General features: G+C 43.2%; 1 long non-coding RNA gene across 1 annotated transcript; it reads left to right on the top strand.

The window, feature by feature from the left end:
* Positions 1-594: 594 nt before the first annotated feature.
* Positions 595-9812, top strand: LOC119154236. Its single transcript, XR_005106395.1, has 3 exons — positions 595-1324; positions 6585-6640; positions 9692-9812. It is a non-coding gene; the product is annotated as an uncharacterized LOC119154236 (long non-coding RNA).
* Positions 9813-18090: the final 8278 nt, after the last annotated feature.

The raw sequence follows: 18090 nt of genomic DNA, 5'->3' as shown, positions 1-18090 counted from the left end.
TGCCACTCCAAATGCCTATGCAGGACAGATCAATTTAGGACATACAAAAAAGGTGTGTCCCTACTTCTGGCTTGCTCCTCTCTTCTCCAGCTTCTTAACAGCAACAGTGGTAAAGGAATAAACATCTTAGTAGGCATAAAATGGTTCTTGAAGCTGAAAATTTAGACCCATTCCACACTGGAGGTGTTGGTGGCTGATCAAGAGCTTAGAGATGCACTGTCATGTTTACATCTGTCAAAATCATAGAAGCCCAGCAAACCTAGACATTTTGAGTTATGGAGAGGGTAATGAAGTAAAAATATCTAACAGTTGTTCTTCCCCCCCTCCCCCTCCTCCAGAACACAAAATTATTTCCTTTTATTTTCTTTTCCCCCTCCTTTACCTGTTAGTCTCTTTAAGTACCTTTAGGAAGGTGTGCACTTCGCAACACACAGCTAACTGTCCCTTCTTAAATGTGCTTCTTGCCTTCAAGAACTGCTTTAAAAAGGCATTTTAACAAGCATATTTTGATACAAGCTCTGAGGATTTTTCTGTGATCTTGCTGCTTCTCCATCCAGCAGTTCTGCCTTTCTTAGGTGCAGAACAATGCAATGGCTGCCAGCAGTGCCAGGAGAGATCCCACAACAAATGGAACTGAGACGTGTCCCTATAAGACTGACCATTCCTGTGTAGTTTTTCCCATGGGATTCCTGAAGACTCTGATCTGTAAGAGAGGGTGTTATGTGAACTCACCATATAGTGCACTAACTGGCTAACATCTAAAAGCTACAATTCAGTGGTGCCCCTTTTCCAAATAATTGTTTATGTCCTACAGCTAAAACTGCAAAAATCTTGAAGGCTTACAAGGCCTGGAAGGCTGAGGGATCGAAGCTAGGTTAAGCATGTGTAAGAGTCGGTCTAAAGAGAATGATATTGTCTCAACATTGCTAACAGAGACCTGGAGATGGAATGTGGTCCTCATGGACACCGAGACCCAGTGACCCTGAAGGAGAACTGCATGGTACGAGGAGTACTATGCTGCTCCCTGATACCTGGCACTGAAAGGAACAACTATGGTAAGGCCACATAACAGCTGTCCAGAAGATGAATCACAACTGATGTCATAACAACGAACCAGAACATGCGTGATAACCTTGCTCGAGAAGGCAGAGACTGACAACATTTCATGAGCCAAAGGAGGAGCAACGTGTATTGCTCGGCATAAAAGATGACTCCTTAGCAACCGGACTTTGGAGATCTTCCCCACCAAGGAACATGATGATTGGAAGGACCAGCAGGATGCAACCTGGACCTGGGACCATAGGGACACCTTGGACCCGTGGTGGTAGCTATAATCCTCTTTCCTTTTCTTTTTACTTTATCTTTTCTTTACTTTCTGTCTTTCTACCTATCACATGCCACTTTACGGGCAAACAACAAAATTGTGCTGTTTGACTGTAGCATAACCCCTTGGCGTGGTTGCCTTGATTTTTTATGCTTCGAGATCATAGTAAATGAACCATCACAAGTCCACTGAGTGGACCCTGACACCCATGGCAGCAGAGAACGATGTTGTGGCAAAGAGGGCTCAGAGAAACAGCTGTGTGCTAAATCAGAAAAAACAGTGCCTACTTTGAGTGCATACCAACACCTAATCACACAGGTATTTGTGAGCTACACAAAAGCCCTGGAAGTGTAGCTATGAGACTTTGTGAGGCAAATATGTAAATAAGTTCCAGTGTATTCTGGTTTGATGAAGGCTACCTATACCTTAATGTTGTCTCACAGGATATATGACATATATATTTAAGGCTCTTTTACAGTTTGCCTTAAGTTTCCTCTCCTGCTTTTATTACTACAGCTAATCCATATCTTCATTTCTATTGGCCTGCCACCAGAGTTCCCTAAGTGTATTATTAATTCGGGGCTGAGCTGTGGGAAATAGAAAGATGTAATTGAAAGTTCTGCATCACCTGCTGCAGGAGACCCAGGTCCTGTGCTTGGCTAATTGATAACAGCAATATTGTCTAAGCACAATCCAGTCCAAAGGGGGGGGGGGGGCTCAAAAGTGGAGCTGTGTACATTTGCCTGTTAAACTGCATTCTCGGTAGAAATATGCTATTTGTTAAGATTGTGTATGGGGTAGAGGAAGGAGGAGTCTCATAGGAGAGCCAGCGTTTTCCTTAATAGGTAGCAGAAACAGGGAACTAGGAATTTAAAAGCAGTAAAATCCTGGGCTTGTACTTTAAACTGAAAAAAAAGATTCTGCTCTCTAAAAATGACTCACATTGAAGACGAGCATATTTTTTGATGAATTGGTAACATGCAGTACATGCTGTTATAAACACGTAATCTTGTAGCAGGAACATTTAGCTGGGTTAAGAAATGTTCTTGTTTATTTGTGGAAATGGGAATGACACTCAGCAGGGAGATAGATTTTCTGAAGCGGAAACTTTCTGTTTTGTGACGTAAAATAGAGTCCCGAAGAAAATCATATTCTCCTTGTAGCAGAAGCATTCAGTGCAAAGAAGAGGCTTCTCTTTCATCAGTGTCAACTATATTGTGGTAACAGCCTTCACTGTCCATTTGTTAAGTTTTCAAAAGCTACACTTATGCATTGACCTATGATGCCTCTTTCTACACTGGAGAATTATGTCATAAATAGCCACAAAGCTGCTTCATTACCTTCCTTAAAATTCCCCTCTCCTATGTTACAGAAAACCTTGAACAAAATATGTTGCTGGTATAGAAAGACCATTGTTAATCCTGATCAGCAGAATTCTATTTCTGTCTCATCAGGGAATCATTTCTATGTCTAACTGGGAAACTGAAAGTTCAGTATTTCGAAAATTCCATTCTTTTTCGCTGTCAGTATCCATCTGTTTTCTCTTGTCCTATATGTAGTTTTAGGACTTCTGTGCCACAAGCTGCTTTTCTAGTTTGTCTTTGCACAGCATCTAGCACATTAGCGAGTTGATTCTTGATAGAGGATTGTATTCATAAAAACAATATATTGGTAAATACGAAAATAATCATGTTTCCCGATTCTGGCAGCTCTTGTTTTCTCTTTATTAACACACACTTAGATAGCCTTTAAGGACTTTCCACAGTGCCTTTCATAAAAATCTCAAAGGTTTTATAAACCTGGAAAATATTTTGCCCTTATTTTACCATTAGGGAGAAACAGAGAGAAAAGATCATTTATATAGTCAGGAAGATAATCATAGAATCATAGAATTGTGTAAGCTGGAAAAGACCTCTGAGATCATAGGAATCCAGCCACTAACCTAGCACTGCTGATTCCACCACTAAACCATGCTGCAAAGTACCACATCTACACATACCTCCAGGGATGGTGATTCCACCACCTCCCTGGGCAGCCTGTTCCAATGACTGACCACCCTTGCAGTGAAGAAATTCTTCCCAACGTCCACTATGAACCTCTCCTGGCAAAACTTGAGGCCTTTGCTTCTTGTCCTGTCACTTGTTACCTGGGAGGAGAGACCGACCCCCACGTGCCTACAACCCCCTCTCAGGCAGCTGTAGGCAGCAATGAGCCCCCCCAGTCTCCTTTTCTCCAGGCTGAACACCCCGGTTCCCTCAGCCGCCCCTGACAAGACTTGTGCTCCAGACCCCCCACCAGCCTCGCTGCCCGTCCCTGGACACGCTCCAGCACCTCCCTGTCCCTCTTGCAGCGAGGGGCCCAAACCTGAACTCGGTACCCGAGGTGCGGCCTCACCAGTGCCGAGCGCAGGGGGACGGTCACTGCCCTTGCCCCGCTGGCCACACCGTTTCAGCCACCAGCCAGGACGCTGCCGGCCTTCCTGGCCACCTGGGCACCCTGCTGGCTCCTGCCCAGCCGGCTGCCAGCCAGCACCCCCAGGCCCTTTCCCCCCAGGCCCTGCCCAGCCGCTCTCCCCCAGCCTGGAGCACTGCGGGGGGTTGCTGTGACCCAAGGGCAGGGCCCGGCACTGAGCCTGGTGGAACCTCGTACAGTGGCCTCGGCCCATCGGTGCAGCCTGCCCAGACCCTCTGCAGAGCCTCCTGCCCTCAGGCCGACCAACACTCCCGCCCAGCTGGGGGCCATCTGCAAACTGGCTGAGGGTGCGCTCCATCCCCTCAGCCAGGCCCTCCATAAAGACACTGAACGGGCCCCAGCACGGAGCCCTGGGGACACCGCGTGTGACCAGCCACCAGCTGGGTGTAACCCCACTCACCACAACTGCTTGGGCCTGGCTGCCCAGGTAGTTTTCTTACCCAACAAATAATAGACCCACCCAAGCCATGAGCAGCCAGTCTCTCCAGGAGAATGCTGGGGGGAACTGTGCCAAAGGCTTTACTGAAGTCGGGGTGGACAACATCCACAGCCTTTCCCTCAGCTACTGGGTGGGTCACCTTGTCTTACAAGACCAGGTTCATCCAGCAGGACCTGCCTTTCATCAGCCCAGGCTGGCTGGGCCCGACCCCCCAGCTGTGCTGCACGTGCTGTGTGATGGCGCTCGGGGTGACCTGCTCCATCACCTTCCCTGGCACTGAGGTGAAGCTGACAGCCGTGTAGTTCCCTGGAACATTCTTCCAGCCCTTCTTATAGATGAGTGTCAAACTGCCTAACCTCCAGTCTTCTGGGACCTCCCCAGTTTGCCAGAGCTGTTGATAAATGATGGAGTGGCCCTCCTTTTGTTTCCAATGTATTTGGAAAAAACATTTTTTTAACTTTTGCAGCAGTGGCCAGCCTGTGTTCTAGCTGGGCTTTCATCTTTCTAATTTTCTCCCTGCATAACCTCACATCATCTCTGTAGTCCTCCTGAGCTGCCTGCCAAAGGTGGTAAACTTTCCTTTTTCCCCTGAGCTCCAGCCAAAGCTCTCTGTTCAGCCCGGCCAGTCTTCTGTCCTGCCTGCTCGTCTTCCCACACACAGGGACAGCCTGCTCCTGGGCCTTTAAGATTTCCTTCTTGAAGAATGTCCAGCCTTCCTGGACCCCCTGGCCCTTCAGGACTGCCTCCCAAGGGACTCTGTCAACCAGGCTCCTAAACAGGCCAAAGTCTGCTCTCTGGAATTCCAAGAAAAGAGTTCTGCTGAACCCCCTCCTTACTTCTCCAAGACCTGAAAACTCTATCATTTCATGATTGCTGTGCCCAAGACAGCCTCCAACCACCACATCACCCACCAGTTCTTCCTTGTTTGTAAAGAGCAGTTCCAGTGGGGCATCTCCGCTGGTTGGCTTACTCACCAGCTGGAATTGTCTTCCACGTGCTCCAGGAACCTCCTGGACCTGTTTCCCTACTGCTGTGCTGTATTTCCAGTGGACATCTGGTAAGTTGAAGTTCCCCACGAGAACAAGGGCCAGCAACTGTAAGACTTCTCCCAGCTGCTTGTGGAATGTTTCATCTGCCTCTTCATCCCAGTTGAGTGGTCCATAACAGACTCCCACCAGGATATCCGCTTTGTTGGTCTTCCCCCTGATTCTTACCCATAAACATTTGACTTTGGTGTTACCATCAAGTTCTCGGCAGTCAAAACACTCCCTGACATACAGGGCTACCCCACCACCTCTCCTTCCTTTCCTGTCCCTTCTGAACAGTTTATAGCCATCCATTGCTTCAACAGCAGTTCCATCTCTAAAAACTCCTACATGAACTCTGATTTCAGTCAAGAAGCTGAGGAGCAGATAACTGCGCCAGCCCTGGATGAGTTGCCGGTATGATTTTTGCTTGTCTAAGATGTAAAATATTTTTTGAAAAAGTTCAGTTTTGCCTGCGGTTCTCCCACATAACTCTCGGCAATCTGCACCAGGCTTTTTGTGTTATTCAAGGGCAATGTCAAAGGTGGTATGCATATGAGGCTGCAGGATACTTTCTTTGGCTGACCTGGCGCTGTTTTCATAGGGAAAAATATTTCTTGGACATAGAGGGGCAACTGCATTTTGTGGTTCGTGTTCCATGTTTGATCTTGGCCTACAGTTATCATCTGGGGCTTAAAATACTGTGCCAAGTCTGAGTGATTGTTTTGGCTTTTCTGTCCTTACACAAGGGTTAAGCGTCTTCAGGTGCTTCAGGTGCCTCTGTCAACCAGGCTCCTAAACAGGCTAAAGCTGGCTCTCCAGATGTCCAAAGCAGCAATTCTGTTATTACAAAGGTGGGGCTTAAATTGTTTTTCCAGCTTTTTGTATTAGCCTTTCTACCACAGTGCTACTCTAATATACAGTACAAGCTCATACAGACTGTTATTTCGTAGTTCACACAGCTATATCTTAGTGATTTTAATGCCTACAAAATTATAAAAAAATCTTTCAGTAAATGTGACTGAGGTAAAAAAGATGCCTGCTCTTGAAAGGAAATACAAGCTATAAAGACATTATTTACACACAGCATAAAGAGCTGGACACGTTAGGCAAATAAATAGCTGCTGTCATGAAATTAACTATGGTATACACCTGTAAGTAAACACATGAATCCTTCAAATTCTTCAGTCAAGTAACCTTTAATGAGATTAATTGGAACTAAAAATAGAGTTTGGTATGTGGTCCTGGTTTAAACTTGAAGTTTTAGAGGAAAATCTAAATAAAAGAAATGCATTGTGAAACCTTTTTTACTTCTCTTTTACAGGAACTACCATAAGGATTTTAATGAAGTTCCTGGACTTATCCGGAAAACTAGAGAAGGTAAATATTGGGGAAACTATACTGTCTTGCTGATTATCCCAACATACTTCTGCTGTGTCAGTGGTGAGAAAGGTGCTAGCTGAAGGACCCCTTCTTTTACTAAGTGTTTGTGGTTTGCACCTAAATGACAACCTGTTTGGAAAATCCATTCAAGTCCTGTATCAACTCATTCCTGAAGAAGGAAAAGATTTGTTGTTGGGTTTTTTTGTTTTGTTGTTGTTGGTGGTGGGTTTTTTTAAATGTATTTTTGAAATATTCCTGCATTGCCAGGAATGATAGTTGAGCATTCAAACTAAATGATGCCAGTTACCTGTCTACCATGAGAAATTACTAAGCAAAAAATTAAACCAACAAGAGAGAATGTGCCACATTGTGCCCTACAGTTTCCATTGCCTCATTCTGATAGCAGTGGTGAGTCCTGAATAGAGTTAAGGGAACAACATGAAAAGCAATGGAAAAATGGGAGAAAAGATACTGGAGTTGGGCTAGCAAAAGAGAGGAAAAATACTACTACAGAGTTGCAGTGTGAAAGCTGATTCAGGTGAGCTTTGAGTGCAATGCCTTTATTCAGCTGAGTCGGAAGAGGCACATGCAGTAACATAAAAGCTCTGAAACATCAGCCTTTGATGTTCAGGAGACAGATTCCCCTTTCAACCTGAAGTACAGAACATAGACTTGGTGGCGGAACATGGAAAGTTAGTAGTCTGAGGGCAGTGATGACAGGTATTAAGTGGCAAGAACATTGTTGAACAGCGGAAGTTCACTTAAACATTTTTGGCTTAAAAGAATTCTTAGAACACAGAGTTGATATAGCATTGATGGCTTTATTTATATTTATCAGAACAAAGTTTGTCCTGAAAACTATCAACAAATAAAACAGGAATTGAACGATGTTTCAGTATTATAAAACTGGCTACAAATTTTAATGGAATTTGCTACTTCGGTAAGTTATGCATAGTAAGAAAGTTTGCCGTAAGATACTGCTTTTTTATTCCTAAAGATTTTTTTCAGATACACATAAACTTGAAGTAGTTCCATGGTAATTCTAGGCCACTGAAAGTTTAATTCTATAATACAAGCTCCAGATAGATTATTTGTGCTATTTTAGCAGGGTCACCCTGGAATCTTGAATTGTTATAATAGCTTAGCCTTAAATGTAATTTCCCACTAGCTGCTAGGATCAGTTTGAAAGATTCACTCTTGTTTCTGTGTCTTATTATTTTATGAGCAGTTGAATGTCAAGCATCTCCTGGTGTCACTAACAGGCGCTGCTCCCTTGACTTAGTGAGAAAAGTAATGACCCTGTAAATCAATTTATGACTGAGTATGTACTGCTGAGTATTCATGCTGCTACCTGATTGATTCTGGTTGTGAAAGTCACTGTATAAAATACTTAGCTGTCATTACACATTGACAGGAACAATTGCCATAAACACAAATACCCCCAAAGCCCCCAGACAGTTTTCAGAATGTTGTCCTCATCCTTTAAATGTAAGGCTTCACGTTTTTAATAGTGGAACACATGAAAGCACATCTTTTAATACACTTCAAAGCAATGTTATCTCCAAACTAACATGAAAGCAAACAGAGAGGTAATGATAGTTAAAAGGTATCAGTTAGAAGAGCACATCAGCATTTTTCAGGAACACTCAGCAACAGCACTCATAGGGTATGGGATTGTTTTTACTTTTTTTTTTCTTTGATGAATTCATCGTTCCTGACATTAAGAAGCGCAGACAAGACATTCAGCAGAGGGCAAAAGGACGGAAAGTCTGCACAGTGTTTTCCTGAAGCAATAAAAAACGTGCAGCACAGAGAGGGCTGATAGGAGTCTGAATAGCATGGTAAAAGTCCTGTTGATGACTAGAAGCCCTGGCACAAACTACCTTGATTCAGAGATAATCAAGGGCTTCAGAAGGGAGATAAGGAAGAGGAACATACCTGTGATATTCTTAGGGTTCTCACATTTCTGTGGTACCAGAAGACTGGAAAAATAGACCTTAATCAATCTGGGAAAGAGGAATGAAGCTTTTATATCAAGCTATGGTTGTGCCCTTTCATGATGAGGGGTTGGAGGGAGGGGGCAAAGGAGATGGATGCACCTTTCTTTTGGGTGATGCATGGGGTCAGAGATTCCCAGAGACTTGCTCAGTGAAGGGTCAGCAAGGGATGAAATGCCTCAAAGGAGAGGACTGACCAGAACAAGCTTCCCTACCTTTAATGATATGGTGGTCCTGGAACACAGAGATATTTCTTGTTTCTGCACTCATCTGTAGGATGGGCTGGGGGGGCCAGCAGGACCTGGAATTGGTAGTTGTAGATCTCTATGGGCAGGAGTTCTCTGCTCCAGAGTGCCAATAGCTCTGACCACCTCAGTTCCTGGAAACTTACCCTCCACTTCTCTGGCTCTGGAGGAGACCTTTCACAAGCAGAGCCTCCACAAGCCATGGATTCTGTTGAGAGCCATCACAGTGGAAAAGTCTGGTTCTGGGCCACATCGAAATAGTTTGGGCTGTTGGGTATTTCTGCAGTGTGAGTAATAAGAGTTTTAAAAGAGAGTCTGTGGGGTATCTTGTAGGTAGCTCATAACTAGCTGGGGTGGAAAGAATCAAAACATTAAGGGAGATGATAAGAATGTTTGCTGCTGCTTAATTGTCAGTTGTAGAGATGGAGAAGTAAGAGGAATGAGAAACACTTATTTCAGAAAATAAATTTGTAGACTTTTTTTTGCTTTGGGGGATAATTCGCATGACTGGTATTTTGAAATAAGTATTTTTTTAATAAGTAAGCGTATTTTTTTCTATGAGGACAGACAGCGAGCAAAAGAAGAGACTAGCACTAATTATCTAATTGTCTATTACTGCTGAGTCACCACTGACTGGTGTTAGAACAGAATCATCAAGCATCATGCATGGCACTGGTCTCAGCTACTGTAGGGCTGTGTTTACTGTCTGGGATTCCTCCCAAACCATCCAACACAGCAAGCCTGTAAACAGCAGCTTATTGTCCTTACTAGAGCAGCAGCCATTAAGTGTACCTTATACTTTCCAGGCCTTTGCAACATAAGGACTGAGAGCAGGCTGTGTCCACTGCTGAACCTGACTCAAACCTGCTGAGACAAGAAGGTGAACCTTCCGTCTCCTCACAACAGGATCTTCTATACAGTTCTACTGCTATGGGTAAAAGCAAGAATTGTTCAGATAGCTTATATCAACTGACAGGTGTCAATTGTTGTTCTATTAACCATTGACTCCTGAAAAAAAATCCATATAGGAGAGTCTCAGAGACAAAATGTACATTGAGGACTCCATTTGGCTGTGTCACAGTTATCAGTATATAGAAGAATCATATTTTTCGATGTTTTCTCTTATAATCCTAGAAGATGTTGTGATAGAACCATAAAGAATTAAAGGGACTCGCATTAAATGGATGAAAAGCTGTTTAAACAATACATCTCAGAAAATAATTGTGGTATAAGTTACTGAAATGTTAAGAGTCAAAGAGAAAGAATAAGAAACATAGACCATGGGACTAACTTTGAGAAACCTGGTCTACTGGCGGCTTATGGGGCCCATCTGTCAGAGAAGGGGAAGAGCATCTTTGGTCATAAACTTGCCAAGCTGCTGAAGAGGACTTTAAACTAAAGTTGCTGGGGGCAGGGGAACCTCAGCCCATCCCACTCCTACCAGTTCGATGCCAGTGCCAGCAAGAGATGCCCAGAGCATGGAGAGAGATCACAGAACAACACCTGAAGAGCAGCACAAAGTGATTCCAGCCACTCCAGCCATTAAGCTTCATCAGGGGCCCGACTTAAATGCCTCTGTGCAAATGCACATAACATGGGGAATAAACAAGAGGAGTTAAGAGACATGTGAACACCTGTGGGGCTATGATCTTACTGGCATCATGGAGATGTGCAGGGATGGCTCTTATGACTGGACTTTGGAATGGAGGGATACAGGCTGTTTAGGAAGGACAGGCAATGGGAGATGAAGAGCATGTGTCACCCTGTATTTCAATGATGAGCTGGAGTGTGTGGCGCTCCACCTGGGGATGGAAGAGAAGCTGAAAGAGAGTTTATGGCTCAGGATTAAAGGGAGGGCAGGGACAGGTGACATTATAGTAGGGGTCTGCTACAGGCCATCCGACCAGCAAGACCAAGCAGTTGAGGCCCTCTATAGACAGGAGCAGCTTCACATTCAGATGAGAAGCCCTGTTCCTCATGGGGGACTTCAACCTCCCTGATATCTGTTGGAGGGAAAACACAGCAGGGCATAAGCAATCCAGGAGGTTCCTGGAATGCATTGATGATAACTGCCTTCTCCAAGTGATTAGAGGAGCCAATGAGGAGAGGTAATATGCTGGACCTTGATCTCACCAACAAGGAAGGGAGGAGGGGGGAGGGAATGTGAAGCTCAAGGGCAGCCTTGGCTGCAGCAACCATGGAATGGTGGAGTTCAAGGTCCTTAGTGCAGTGAGGAGGGCACATGGCAAGCTTGCTACCCTGGACTTCAGGAGAGCAGATTTTGGCCTCTTCAGGGATCTGCTTGGTAGAGTACCATGGGACAGAGTCCTGGAGGGAAAAGGTTCCCAAGAAAGCCAGTTAATACTCAAGGATCACCTCCTCCAAGCTCAGGAGCGATGCGTTGCAACAAAGCAGATGTCAGGCAAAACCACCAGGAATCCTGCATGGATGAACAGAGAGCTCCTGGAGAAACTCAAACACAAAAAGGAAACCGACAGGGTGGAAGCAAGACCAGGTAGCCTGGGAAGAACACAGAGAAATTGTCTGAGCAGCCAGGGATGAGGTTAGGAAAGCTAAAGCCCTGATAGAATTAAACCTGGCCAGGGATGTCAAGGGCAGCAAGAAAAGCTTCCATAGGTATGTCAGTGATAAAAGGAAGACTGGGGAAAACGTGGACCCTCTCTGGAAGGAAACAGGAAACCTGGTTGCCCAGCATGCGGAAAAGGCTGAGGTACTCAGTGATACTATTATTGCCTCAGTCGTTACTGGCAAAGTGCTCCAGCCCAAGCCTCAGAAGGCAGAGACAGGGGCTGGGAGAATGAAGAATCACCTAGCGTAGGAGAAGATCAGGTTTGAGACCATCTAAGGAACATGAAGATGTAGAAGCCCATGGGACTTGATGAGGTGCATCTGCAGGTCCTGAGGGTGCTGGTGGATGAAGTTGCTAAGGCACTGTCCATCCTATTTGAGAAGCTGTGGCAGTCGAGTGAAGTTCCCGCTGACTGGAAAAGGGGAGAGGTAAGCCTTGTTTGTAAAAAGGGAAATAAGGAATATCTGGGTAGCTGCAGGCCAGAGAGTTTCACCTCTGTGCCTGGCAAGATCATGGAGCAGATATTTCTGGGAACAATGCTAAGGCACATGGAAAACAAGGAGGTAATTGGTGATAGCCAATATGGCTTCACTAAGGCCAAATCGTGCCTGACAAATCTGGTCACATTCTGTCATGGAGTTTCCGTGTTGTAGGCTGCGGGGTGAGTGATGTCATCTACCAGGACTTGTGCAAAGCATTTGATACTGTCCTGTATGACGTCCTTGCCCCTAAACTGGAGAGACAGGGATTTGACAGGGGCACTGGTCGGTGGGTAAGGAAATGGCTGCATGGTCACACCCAAAGAGCTGCTCGATGTCCAAGTGGAGACCATTGACGAGTGGCATTCCTCGGGGGTCAATATTGGGACCAGCGCTGTTTGACATCTTTGTTGGCAACATGGACCAGTGGGATTGAGTGCACCCTCATCAAGTCTGCCAACGGCACCAAGCTGTGTGGGACAGCCAACATGCTGGAGGGAAGGGATGCCATCCAGAGGGACCTTGACAGGCTTGAGAGGTAGGTCCATGTGAACTTTAGGAATTTGATCAAGGCCAAGTCCAAGGATCCTGCCCGTGGGTTGGGGCGGGGCAGTCCCTGCACAGATACAGGCTGGCTGGAGAATGGATTGAGAGCAGCCCTGAGGAGAAAGGCTTAGGAGTGCTTGTGGACAAGAAACTCAGTGTGACCCAGCAATGTGCACTTGCAGCCCAGAAAGCCAATCGTATCCTGAGCTGCATCAGAAGAAGCGTTGTCTGCAGGTCAAAGGAGGTGATTCTCGCCCTCTACTTGACTCTCGCGAGACCCCACCTCTGGAGTACTGCGTTCAGCTCTGGAACCCCCGACAAAAGAGGGACATGGACCTGTTGGAGCAAGCCCAGAGGAGGTCCGGGAAGCTTGATCAGAGGCTGGAGCACCTCTCCTGTGAAGACGGGCTGAGAGAGTTGGGGGTGTTCAGCCTGGAGAAGAGAAGGCTCCAGGGAGACCTTACAGCAGCCTCCCAGTACCAAAAAGGAGGGTAGTAAGGAAGCTGGAGAGGGACATTTCACAGGGGCCTGCAGTGATAGGACAAGGGGGAATGGCTTTCAGCTGAAAGAGGGTAGATTTAGATTAGATATGTGAGGGTGGTGAGGCACTGAGGCAGGTTGCCCAGGGAAGCTGTGGGTGCCCCATCCCTGGAAGTGCTGAAGGCCAGGTTGGATGGGGCTTTGAACAAGATGGTCTAGTAGAAGGTGTCCCTGCCCGTGGCAGGGGGTTTGGAACTAGATAATCTTTAAGGTCTTTTCCAGCCCAAACTATTCCGTGATTCTATGAAACACAAAATTACTATATTTTTTTTTGTTCCAAAGAATACTGTTATGAATACAGATTTACTTATTGGTGTAGAAGTATGTTTTGAAAAGCCATAATACCAGTAAGATTTCAAGTGAGAGAGAAATGGTGAAAAGTGCAGGAGAAAGTCCATATATTTGGATGAATTATCTGATGAATATTAAAGATGCCAAACGCCAATTAATGTATCTAGGAATTAAGACTGTAACATGCCCCTGCAACATGAATTGCAGAACCTTGCAGGCTTTAAAGATTATGTGAAATGAATTTCTAGTGTATTGATGTTGCTAGAATACTTACCTAAGAGCCCTAAAATGAAAGGCAGGAGACATAAAGTAAGGAGATGGCATTTTCTCTGATTATGGCAATATAAATACCATCTGTTTTCAGAGTGAAAGTTGAAAATTTTCTTTGTTTCATTTTAATGCTTTTCAAGGCACCCAGGAATTGTTTGAAACTTGAAAGACACTTGCCTTTAGAAACTAAAAATTCAGTGGAGTTGATCAAGGCATATTACCATGTACCTGAAGAAGAGATCTCTGATGATATTTGGCTCTTAGCAGCAAATCACTTTGTTGAAAGCTGCAGTTAAAGAAACTCAGACTGAAAATGAAGTGCAGGTTATCAATGGTTACACTTTTTTTTTTATCAGCTTAGGAAAGTACTGTTCTATCAATACTATCTTGGATCAATAAGACTAGAAAAGCACAACATAGATGCTATAGCTCAAAACAGTATTGAAGGGTGTAGAGCTAATTTGATCATTGTGTTGTATGGTATGTGAAGTGCAGGAGGTTTGATGGGATGGTTTTCATGCTACTCTCTAGCTTTAAAATTTCTGACTTTATAAAAGGTGGCCAGACTGGCAGCCCTGGAGCATGAATGTTTCCTTTTGTCTGCACAGCAGGTACCACATGTTAAGCACCAGTGCACACATCCTCCCTAATAAGTCTGAATCCTTCCCGTAGGGCCCAGTTCTGTGGAAAAGTGGATGATTTCTTGAAAGATGGCCATCCTGCAGGGGCACAAAAAGGTGGAGGCGGACCTAATTAAATCTGGAATACTGTCTATCTGTGAAAGGGAAATTTTACTAGGTTTTAGAGGACCAATTCACATAGCCACTAATAGTCAACAGATGGTAATTACTACTGGCTACTAAAAGCTAGATCAGATTTGAACCCAATGACCCAGAACTAAAATGCTCCATATGCCATCACTGTGCTGCCTGATATGTCACTAGTTGTGACCCTCCCACTGAAATGAGGCCTTTCCCCCCAAGCAGGAAGTTTTAATAATCTCAGTTTGATGAAACAACTGTCTTGACAGTTTTGCTTTGACATTGGTTTTAGCTCTTGCTACATGCTGTTTATACGACTTTAGTTTTAACCTTGGGGGGACAGGGGAAAGCAAGACACTTTGTGAAAGAGAGGAAGTCATGGAAATAGTAAGGATTCTCTTAGAGGAGAAGCTCTCCCTAAGTTCCAGTCAGCCCATGAACTAGAAGTTAGGTTAGGCTTTTTTTTCTTTTTCTTTTTTTTTCTTCACACAGTGCCCTTCAAGATCTTTTCCAGGGCCTTAGGTGTTAAACAATTGCTAGGCAATATCGGTTGTCTTGGATGGTACATTTAATTACAAATCTTTTGGTCAATTTAGGCTGAATCTGTCTGGATTTCATCAGTTAGGTAGAATCTGATAAAAATCTAACTGGAAGGTGTTCATTAAACACATAGTGATGAACAAATACAGCTTGTTGCATCTTGAAAAATATGAGGATTTCTTACTGTTAGGACATGCAGGACATACAGCAAGTTTATATACCTTGCCATTTATATGCTTTTCATCACTATGGCATCTTGTGTTTTATATGCATACATAAAAATACACTGCATTCTCAGGTATTAATTTTCTGCAAATGGTGAGTTTGGAGAAGTTACTATGTATGTAGTAAGGAATAAAATGCTTCTCATTGAGGTCATAATTAATAGAGAGGGAAGTTTTCTGTGTGTAGGAGGCAAAGCATGTCTCTTCTGCTCTTCAGTTTCCTGACTAACAAAACACAGTCTCTGCTGCCTAATGTCACACTACAAGGTTGTTAGAAGTCCTGACCTAGGCTGAACAGTCACTATTGATCACACTACAGTACCAAAGCCGTAAATTTATTAATGCATGGGGTTTTTTTTCAGTCTTCTCAGGAAACTGCTCTGAACTGTTATCATATATATGATATACCATATATATGACTAAGAATTTCCCTGGTAGGAAACCACATATCTTTTACTGTGACTGCAGATACAGGATTTACTTGGAATCAGATTTGCTGAATGCTGACTTTCTGACAAATATGTATTGAACCTTTTATGTAATTGTGTTTCCTTTAGCTATTATTGTTAAGGAAATACCTGAAAATGCATTAGGTGTCTTCAGGACATTGCTTCTTTCTATGACTCCTGCAGGGTAAGCACTTTCATTTTCATTACTATGGTCTCTTTCTTTACTCTATAACATAAACCTCAAAAAACTTGAAAAAAGTTTGTTAGCAAGTATTTTACAGCAGTGATGCTGTGTTTTTTAATTTTACTATATAAAAAGTGCTGCAGCCATGTGTTGATGCTTCCCTGTATCTGTGTGGCAGGTGAATAAATAATGTGAAATATTTTTTTTCTTATGAAGCTCATAAAATAGCAACTAAAAGGCAAATGTATGTTTGGTAGTGAAACAAAGTAATGCTGCATCAGCAGGTCTTAATTAAAAAAAAATAAAACAACGGAAACAATAAAAAAAGTCTTTTAATACCCAATCAATTTTAGATAATACTAACACATGAGAAAGAGCAATTAAACTGCAAAATCTGCAGCTTTATGTATGAGGAAGTCAGCAGTAGGATAGTAAGCCACAGAAGTATCAAAAAGAAAAAAAGAATACCAGGAAAAAACAGAAAAATATTTTCATAAGTAGTTTACTCTGGACTGCAAGAGGATGCATAGGGATGTAAAGTTTCCAATAAGGTATCATAAAGATATATCGGCTAATAAAGAAAGCAGAAAATTCAAGGATATTTGTGACTGTCTTCCTCAGCTGTTAGACAAAAAGGATGAAATTCAATCTTCTGCGGAGTATTGCCACAAGGCCTATACTACTGGAACTTCTCTTTAGTTGCTTTTCTACACAAGAGAACATTATTTACTCATGCTGAATGCCACCAAAATTAGAATAGCTGGTTAAAGGATGTATAATTAAGTATTTTTTGGCTAAACAGTTTGTTTTTTCAAGCAGTCTGTATGGCTTTTAGCTAGTACCTATCACTATGGAGGAGGTCTTTGCTGTAACACTGCTATGACATTTTGCATGGTGGTAAAATATCTAGGATAAAACCCTTACCACACTGACATCAATATAAATACACTTTTTTTGAGGATAGGACTAAGGTTTGCTTCTCTTTTCATTTGACAATTCCTTTTGTTTCATAATGTTCAGTACTTAGGAATCTACAGCAATCTGTACTTAGCATGCAAAGGTCTTGCAGGGGTTTCTTTTGTTAAAGAAAAGAAACTCCTAAATAAGACCTATATGTATGTCTGATTACATTTCCTCATTGGAGCTTATCATGGTCTGAATGCACCATCCTAATAACAGCTCAGACAATAGAATAATTATGTATGATACTCCGTTTATGTGTAAGGCTGTTGAAATGAAGCACACTATTTTAGCAGAGCTATTTGTACCTTCCTTCTGTTAGAATAGTTAAGTATGACTCCCATCAATCATTAATCAACTTCATTTTTTGGAGCAGTAAGTGCTCCTCCTGTTATCTGTGGCATCACTTAGTATCTTGTTATAAGATGTCTTGGGGCTAGTGTCTCAAGCAAGGCAACTGTCAACAATCACCATGAGCCAGAAAGACATAAGAGTAGTAATATAAAGGGTTTAATTCTTTGAAGGACGTTTAAACATGCAGTCACTCAGGAAAGAATAGGAAAAGTAAGACAAGAAAACCCAGCACCCTACCTGCGTCACTTTGAAAGACACAAAAAAATTTACAATACACAGGAGACTTTTTTGCCTCTTTTGCCTTTTTCTTCCTTTCTTTCTGTTATTTTTTACAAGCTAACATTTTAATTAATGTTAAATCAATTAATAACAATGTCAAAGTAATTGTTCTCTGTCTGTGAGTACCCAAACACCAAGCACAGAAGACCTGGCTGACAATCAGCATGACTAAAACACTAATGGATATCATGTCTAATCTTCATGTGCTACAGCTGGGTCAAGTGCATGGGCACAAATTGATGGCTAGGCTAGTGCTAGATTTCCAGTCTTCAACTGATGTCTTAATTCCTCATGCAGACTGTGTCTGAAAGATAATTACTCTTTTGCATGTCAGCTCATTCCAAAGCTGCCCTGAATTCTGGGACTGGAGAAAACAGACAGAGAAAAGGGAGGGGGGTTGGGGGTGCCGCGGCTGCTCTGAAAATGCAAAGGTGCAGAGTTGAAATTGGGCATCCACAATGGAAAAAATATGAACAGAGAATAATTAAAGATGGCATTTTGGGGTTACAACTGTGGAGTGTCTGTTCTAACCAAAATAAAATTAAATTGAAGCTGAAAGAAACAGCTGCACATTAAGCCCTCTTTAATATTGATGCTAACTGAAGTATGGATTTTAGTGAGCTTCTTCCTCCAGGTTTTTGCCTTGTATCACTGCCTTATTGTATAATAAAAAGGATTTCTACTTAGAAAAGTATAGCAATCACTCATGTATACTACTTCATTGTATTTTGAAAAGGA

This window comes from Falco rusticolus, chromosome 1 (genome assembly GCF_015220075.1).
Source record: "Falco rusticolus isolate bFalRus1 chromosome 1, bFalRus1.pri, whole genome shotgun sequence".
NCBI lineage: Eukaryota > Metazoa > Chordata > Aves > Falconiformes > Falconidae > Falco > Falco rusticolus.
This window is presented reverse-complemented; position numbering and strand designations above follow the sequence as displayed.